The 8,400-nt window shown below is 38.5% G+C and overlaps 1 protein-coding gene across 7 annotated transcripts in view; it reads left to right on the top strand.

The window, feature by feature from the left end:
• Positions 1–8,102: 8,102 nt before the first annotated feature.
• The window catches only part of SMPX (small muscle protein X-linked), a 40,639-nt gene continuing 40,341 nt past the window's right edge, over positions 8,103–8,400 (top strand). For 2 of the 7 annotated variants that reach the window (XM_082075347.1, XM_082075346.1), the window contains exon 1: positions 8,116–8,275. The gene's annotated coding sequence lies outside the window, so the exon portion shown is untranslated. Of the gene's footprint in view, positions 8,306–8,400 lie in introns of all 7 variants that reach the window. The other 5 variants (XM_082075341.1, XM_082075342.1, XM_082075340.1 and 2 more) reach the window with 5 other exon arrangements.

Raw genomic sequence — 8,400 nt, 5'->3', positions numbered from 1 at the left:
CTTAAACACACTTTCAGAAACTCTGATGTTAGGGCAGTTTGCAGGGCTTCAGGGAAATTGTACCTGCTCACAGTTCATTGGAGGCTCAGACCTGAAACCATCTAAGATGTAGATTTTGGCATTGAGAGGTTGTAAATGTTGCCAGTTTGAAGACAATACAATCAGAACGCAACTTGATGGGATAATTGTTTGAGCCTTGAGGAGAGCAAGTGGGTTTTTAGATATGTTTTGAGTAGTATTCATTACTAGATTGTTGGGCATTGAGATGAGCTGGGTAGAGGAGAGGACAGCTGGAGCGAAATGTGGCGTGATTCTACAAATGTTTATGTGCCAGACTAACTTGGAATGAAGGGGTGCTTTCATGGAGTGCGTGAATCTTTGCAAAATGAGCACTCACGCCTAGCTGAGAATTTAAAGTACAGACAAGGATGCATGAAAGAAGAAATATATGGGAAAAGATGAAATAGATGGTCCATTAAGCATTTATGCAGGTTAGGAAATTGCTTCTGGAGTGAATAAAAAGATTAGAGTAAAGAAGAAATCTGAGACATGAGACACAGAGACTGACTTGCTACAAAGACGTGTATAGCATTGTTTGTACATGTCTGTGGGCAAATATGTTTTCATTTACCTTACTAATATTATTATGTGAGCATCTCAGTGTATAGGAGAAATTCTGGTAATGGGAATTATGGAGATGTGTAATATGTGTGGTCTTTTAAACTGAAATTCAAACAAGAAAACAAACAAACTAACAAACCCCACAAAAAACAAACAACACCTTTGGTCCTTGCTGTGCCTGGGAAAGAGCAGAGTGTTACACAGTTTTCTTTACAGTTTTTTATGTTCCAATTACAGTACAAAAGAGTCTTTTTTTTCTTTTTTCTTTTTTTTTTTTTTTTTTTTTAATTTTAATAGAAATGAGGACAAAGTATTCTGTTAAGGTTCAGGGTTTGTTTGCAGTATTTAACCTGGTTACCAAAAATGCATACTGGAAATGTGGGATTCTGTTTCTTAAATGAAACTTATTGTTAAGTCTGTTCATATGAACAATGTAAGTAAAGAAAGAACATAGGCATTCATAGAAACATGCCTTTACTATAATGGGTTAATCTGCAACAAAGAGTAGTTGTACGTGCTTTTTCTTCATTTGTTAATTACTAGTGTCTATAACAAAACAAATTACAGGTCTTTCTTAACTGTTATGCATTTTCAGCATTTACCCATCAGTTGTAATTCTGTAATGCACATCATGACTGAAATAGCATCTAAAATAAGGTCCTCCAAAGCTGTTGCCCTACAAGGAGAAACAGGTGTCAGACTCTAAAGAGAAACTTGAGAGATTTGAGTCAAATATTATTCTAGAATCCAGTTCTGTAAGAATATTAGTTTGAGGCTTCAGCTACTCATTTTAGCTGATAATCTTGCTTGCTCAGCTCTTGGGCTTTGCTTCCTCTGCAGTGATTTAGAAGTTGTATATGAGAAAAAGCATCCAATATCTACTGCAGAGTACCTATTCAGCATTAGCTCCTGTGTTGGGATGCTTGAAAATGGATTTACCTGAACTGCAGGGATAAAAGGGCTCAGTCAGTGAAGGAGAAGAGCACAAAAGCAGAGCTAATGCCAAACAGCTGCTGGGTTTGGATTTTTTTGTTTGGTTTCTGTTTGTTTGTTTTGCTTGGTTTGGTTGTTTTGAGAGTGTTTGTTTGTTTGTTTCTTTACATTACCTCTGAAAGTCCCTAAGTACACAAACTCCTCTCCTACCACAGAATGAAAAGAAATATAGAATAGTTTCAATCTAACAGGTATTGTTTCTTGCTCACTGTAATCTGAAGTAAATGCACATGATAGCATTAGATTTATTAAGTTTGAACCCCCAAACCTGTCGGGCAGCCTCAGACCCTAGGGAAGGATGTGTACTTAGAGACTGAGTAAGTCAAAGTGAGGTAATGCTTTGAAGAAAACGTTTAGCTGACTGTTAAAGCCCATAGCACATCTATTCACCAGCATACATGGCATTTAGGTGTTCTGAGTAAGAGGAATGTCTTTCGCAGGATGAACTGATGAGGATATCACTGTAACTGTCCACCTGGACTATATAGATAGTTGAAGTAGCTCCTGAATTGCTTCATGATACAGCACAGCACTTGGTTAAACCAGCACTGATGCTCTGCCACAAGGAGCCAGCTGTAAGGAGCTGCTTCATGATCATCCAGCCCTCCACGCTGCGGATAAACTCTGATTTGGGCCGGTGTCCCGGTACTATGAATCCGCACTGCTCCTTGTCAGCCAGAGCACCTGGGAACTACCCATTGCAAAACAATGGTTTGGCCTTACATAGAGCAGTTTATGTTAGAAACCTGAGCTAAGAACATCTCCTTTTTTCCTAATAAAAATAATCATTTTGAGAGCTGGCTGCAATAAAACTGTGAACATTTTCGTGGATACTCTAATCAGAGCATCAAAATTATGGCCTAGCACCTCACTGGTGGTGGTGGGCACAGGAAACACAGAGCAGCCTGCAGTTCTCAAAAGTCTTTTCCAGGACAGATGATTTTCAAGTGCCACTTTTAGCTGCAGACCTTGAGAACCGAACTGTACTTCAAAGGGCTACCCCCTCTGCTGCACAGCCCTGTGTGACTGAATGAAGCAGCTCAATATTTATAGGTTCTTTTTCCACTTGTGTTATTATCCTTGGATAGAAGATATTGCCAGTCCACAACTTTACTTCGTATGGGTGTGAAGTAAGATGTGAAGATTTTTAAAACTGCTTTCCTAAGAGAAACTGTTAATACTATTTTTAATACTTGAAATTTGATATTGTATTGGGAAACATAATCTAGAAATTAGCAGCTGGAGGACTTTACTGGTCTTCCTGTGCCAACACTGATTGCTTTTGGCAATTTCTTTCTAAACAGGTACAATATTTGTATGGCAGGAGACCACAGATGATTGAAAAATGTTCCTGTAACAGATCTAATTCAATGAAAGTAAGGTTTGATATAGATCATATTTGACTACTTGATATATCTGTATGACTAGTAGATTTATTCATATCTTCACTGTGGAAAGCATTCATTCTTAATTTTCCTGTTTTTCAGAACATTGGTGGTATGTGAAGCTAAGAATTTTTTTCCTTATAACTCATGGGAACTAAGATAAGTGTCCTGGTATTGATTCAAGCTTTAAAAAACTTCACACTCATAGATTATCAGTCTTCATCTTTTATGTTCTGTTCAGCAGCTATAAACCAAAGATAGCAACTGATCAATCACAAATGATTCAGCACGTTGGTGCTGTTGTCCTTGATTTTGGTAATTTTTTACCTAAAGGCATTATTTTCTTTATAATATCCTTGATATTCTGCTTCCTCCAGCCCATTACTTGATATCTCTTGTTCTGAGTCCATCTTTCTGCCAGGTGGGTTTTTTGTGTCTCAGCCGTATCTTTATTCCTGTTCATATGCCATTCAAATGACGAATCATCAGAAATTTGTCTTTGTTTTCTTTGTTAGACTTCAGACGATTGCTCTACTCAAGTCCGCTCTCACAGCAGGATCGGAGCTGTGTGTGAAACTGATTACCTGCACAGCTGTAATTTTGTTTCATGCTTTGTTACAAAAGATCAGTATGTAGCTGTGTGGTGCTGAGTCCCCAGGTCCTCTGGTGTATCTGTACCTCCTTCTTGTACAGCTTTGGGTCAGATGGGTACTACAGCGAAATTCCTTACTGGACATCAGGTGAGGTTTAATCTGACCATTAAAGACAAGAACTTAGAGTGTTCAGCAGATGTAATCAACAAGTAGGGATGGCCTTCATCAAAATAAATGTATTATGGGACTGAAAAAATAAATAGCTGCCTATTTGAATTATCCCGATTTGTGAAAACAACGGGTAGTTTTTCTGTTTAAAATTCAACCAATGATTAAGTCAGTTCCTATTTTGTCAAACTTGTTTGCCCAGAACAATATCTGATGGTGCAACGTTTTTGTTTCTTTTCCACATGGTGCTGAATCACTATAGCAGACAGGATGTTTACAAAATCAGCATGTAATTTAAACTTCATTTTCCCTTCAAAAACTGCCAGTGCCCTTGCTATTTATTATGGTATCAGCTTTACCAGGTATAGTGGCTAAAAATTCCCAGGAGAAATGCGCAAACAAATTTGTTGCTTGTACATCATGATCACAGTTCAGTTACTCAAAACCTTTTGTTAAGTGAGAATTTTATGGAATACAAAGCAACAGAGAATATGGCTTTTGAGTAATTCAGTGGTCAAAGCTATGATGTTCTAGCATTTGTGTGGGTTATACTCATAATGTAGCTTTTAGAACTTAATACAAACTCTTAGATGATGCTAATGATGCTATTAAAAGATGCTGGAACTCTGAAATTTAGAACAAGGTCACTGGCAGCCTCTAATGAGACCATCTTCTTAATACAAGGCTAATTATTTCTTGATGGAACAGCCTGTGATAATAATCACCATGCTTTTATATGGGAAAGAAAGAGAGCATGCAGGAGTTGAATTAATATTTAGCAGCTCAGAAATGTCACAGAAACAAAATCAGCTAATTTAGATAAGTTTGTTGATTTCCTGTCCACTAGATAATAGCAAACATTTTTTCATGCTATTTTGTGTCATTCATTATTTAAATAGCCTGATGTTATTGTTGTTGGCATAGCTGTATAATTAGAGACTCCAGAGAAAGTGCTTGATTTTTTTCTTGATATTAAGAAACATATAGATTGAGGGAAACTAGGAGAAGCAATCAAACAGTAGATGATAGTTCCTCAAACAACAAAGCAGCTGAAATCTGATATTCTTTCTGCAATCTAGGATTCAAAATTACTTTCAGTTTAAAGCAAGAATAAGAGTGGGCTCTGATGCCTGGCAATTGCAATATCCACTGTATTTTAAATTTCTGTAGTTCTGTCTAACCTCATATGGCTGGCTGCCTTTGCTAAAAGTATCTGTCTTTCATCAAGTGTATGTGCCAAATCATTGTTACATGAACTAGATACATCTTTACTGAAGGAAAAGAGCCCAAAAGTACAAATAAAATCTATGTGAGTTACAAAATGAATGGTGTGCTCTTCTTGTTGTCTGTCTTTGTTCGTTTTGTTGGTTTATTGGTTTTGGGTTTGGATTAGGGGGTTTTTTGTTGTGTTATTTTGTCTTGTTTTGTTTTCCAGCATCCTCTGTGTTAGCTCTCTGACAAATCTGTATGATAGCAAGTTTCTCATTTTTAAATCTTAGTCGATACCAGTCGTGTCGAATGAAAAGAATAGTTTATCTTGCATTGCAACTTTAGTTTTCATATTCTTCACCAAACAATTGAAATGAAGGTAGTGATAGGAATTAATTAACCAAATACTTGATATACTGGGCCAACTATTCTTACCTGCTAATAAACTGTAATTTATAGAGCTAAAATTAAGATAGGGAAGGAAAGTTTTGCATTGCTGAAGATCTATGATATGTTGCTACTACTTGATAATTTGAAGCAAAACTCCAGGAATGTATTTTTTAACTTTTTACTTTAAAGAAGTCTTATTTCAAGTGAGCTTAGGTTGTGAGTCCTCCTTTGTTGGCTTGCATTTTTAATCATATTACATTGCTTGCATTACACTAAAACAATTTGGACTATAATAAAAAATTATTTTTATTTTGGGAGACTCAGGGAAGTTGTATCTGCGCTCATGAGGTTTCTCAAAAAGCAAAATATTTAAGTAAGCTTATTAAGTTGTGACAGCTTAAAGAAACAATTCTGACATTATGCAGTGAAATTTCCTAGTCAAGAAGTAAGACACATACACATTTCTGTTAACCATCAACTTCACTGTCAAAACTAATAAACTGCTCTAGGAAGCACATTAATTAGAAAATATTCTAGTAGTGCAATAAAATATATTTTGGATCTATATTGTGATTTTCATACATCAAATAAATACGTTGTTATTGTGTCCTTTGGACCTCTGTACATGAGACATAATAATTTTATGCAGTGTGTTTCAATGTACCTGGCCCTAAATTGCCAGGCATTGAATCCATCATCTGAAATGCACATATGTCTCATTATTTACTTACTAAATCATCTGCTGCATGTATTCAGCAGATGAATCTGCAAGTCATGGGTCTGTGCGTCCCAGTGGTTATTAAAAGGCAATGGTACCCTGCAAAATAATGGTAAAAACATATAGTTTTCCCTTTAAAATGTACTCAGATCTACATTTTGTAATATCAGTGGTAAAATGTGGGATTACTCCTTTTATCCCAACAATTCAATACGTTTTAGGTGTCATTGTCGATGGCTGTTAGGTATGTGACAGAGGTAGATTCTTTTCCTATTTACACATCGCTAGGACTATCTATTAAGTTACTTGTCACTTCCATGAAAATTTGTTGAAGGAAACAGTGTTGAGCTGGTGTTTCTTAGGCATATTTGCAAGATTATAGAATTACAAAATGTAAGCAATGGCCTACCTTTGTTAAATTAATGGCACATGGAAGGAAGAACTGTGTATTCCAGAGCTGGTTTGTAATATAACTGCTGTAATATCAATTGAAATAAATTTGTGTACAAGATCATGTTACGAAGTTATATTGCCTCTTTCAGTGCTTTCTAATACTTTTGTTGTAAACATGAACCTTCACAAGGGCGTGTGTAAAGTCACTTATCTGACTCCAGCTCTGCTGTAAGATGGTGTCAACCTCCTGGAAGGCAGGACCCTAGACTGTGACAGCAAGCTCCTCCATTCTAGGCAAAAGACAGGTCTGTGGGCCCTGTTGTGAGCTCTGCCATGTTTCAAGTGCAATGATGTTCCCATAGCTCAAATACTTGACAACAGCCATGCTCAGCCTTTCTGAGGAAGCAGGCCAAGGGGTCTCCTTGGAAGGAGCTGTTTGCTATACATGCCTCCATCAGTCTTCACCTAACACAAACACATGTCCCTGTTTCATACCTAGTTGTGTGTCCACCTTGTCATGGATCCTTGGGAAGGGGGTGGCTATGAGTAGTCTACAAGCTGTAGAGCAAGTCGTCAGATCTATCAGCTGCTTCCAGATGACAGCACTTTTAGAAGAGGCAGCAGAGTGAGTCACAGGCTTAATGAAGTCATCTGGGAGGTCATCCTCCTCTTTGAGATACTTGAAAAGAGTGATTGGTCAAATAAATTAAAGTCAAAGGAAATCCTCTCTGAAATCACTCTCCCAACCACTAGCTGTTATAAATAACTTTGTCACCAATTTTGAAAATTGTTGATCTTCTCCTAAAAGTTTCAAGTACCAGCAGCACGTGGCCAGTACAGTGTTGCCCATGACACTGCTGTTGTCACCATTGCTGTTGTGGATCAGGTGGACAACAGGTATGACAGAGGAAAGTTCACTCTTGCAAAGGTGCAGCGAAGAGGAGGCTGCACTTCTAGGGGTGGTAACATGAGTCTGTGCCCCATGCACGACTTGCTATGACAAATCTCCTGTGGCAGCCTTCACTGAAAACAGCACTCATAGGTATAATAACATTTCAGTTTCCTGACTACCTATTGCAACTCCTCCCCACACTCTTCCTTTAGCTTCTCTTCATCCACACACCCTAAGGTTCAGCCACTGGCCACTGTGGCCTCACCCTGTCAGAAGTCCTCCCCACAAGCAAGGCTGTCCTGCCAGCAGGAACATCACTGCAAGACCCTGAGGCAGCTGCTGCACGAGTTCACTCCCAACCCAACAGCAATGTAGTTGCACTGATGTGGCATTCACCTCCCATGGTTAGTCCCTCTGAGGTGAGTTCTTTGTAATTACATCTCCATAATTATTTCCTTCTCTGGCATGGCCGCAGGGATGCACACACTGCCCCAAACATCACGGGAGGAGTCGTGTGGTACCTTCTGCCAGCGAATGCCTGGAGCCTGTGAAAAGCCCAGAAAGACGGGGAGTGGGAGGGCAAGAAAAGGACCCAAAGGTGTGTTCTTTCAACACCTCCTGCTTGACACTTGAGTCCTGGCTTTACGATGGTCAAGTGTCACAGGGGACCAAGTTACAGGGTGAATCAAACTCTATATTTAGGAAGAACAACTGGAAGCTATGACAGGAATTCCCTTTTACACTTTGCTTCTCAGCTGAGTCCCACTCCAGCCTGGAGCAGCTCTCAGCGCCGGCCGAGCTGAAAGCATTGGAGCTATTTCAGACACATTAAAAGGATCACAGTCAATACCTCAGCTGGTAGAAGAAGGTACCTTTTTCAGCATCAAAAGGAGGTGCACATACTCACTTGACGGTTTGGAGCTTTTTTTATATAAGTAAATAAGTAAGCTAATCTTGAAGGGGTCAATTAAAAACTTTAAAGACCCTTATGAAAACTCTTTAATAACTGCCGTGAGGTGACTACAATAGTTGTGGATT

This window comes from Streptopelia decaocto, assembly GCF_964273445.1.
Source record: "Streptopelia decaocto genome assembly, chromosome: 1".
NCBI lineage: Eukaryota > Metazoa > Chordata > Aves > Columbiformes > Columbidae > Streptopelia > Streptopelia decaocto.
The sequence above is the reverse complement of the archived record's forward strand: the minus strand, read 5'-3'. Positions and strand labels throughout refer to the sequence as shown.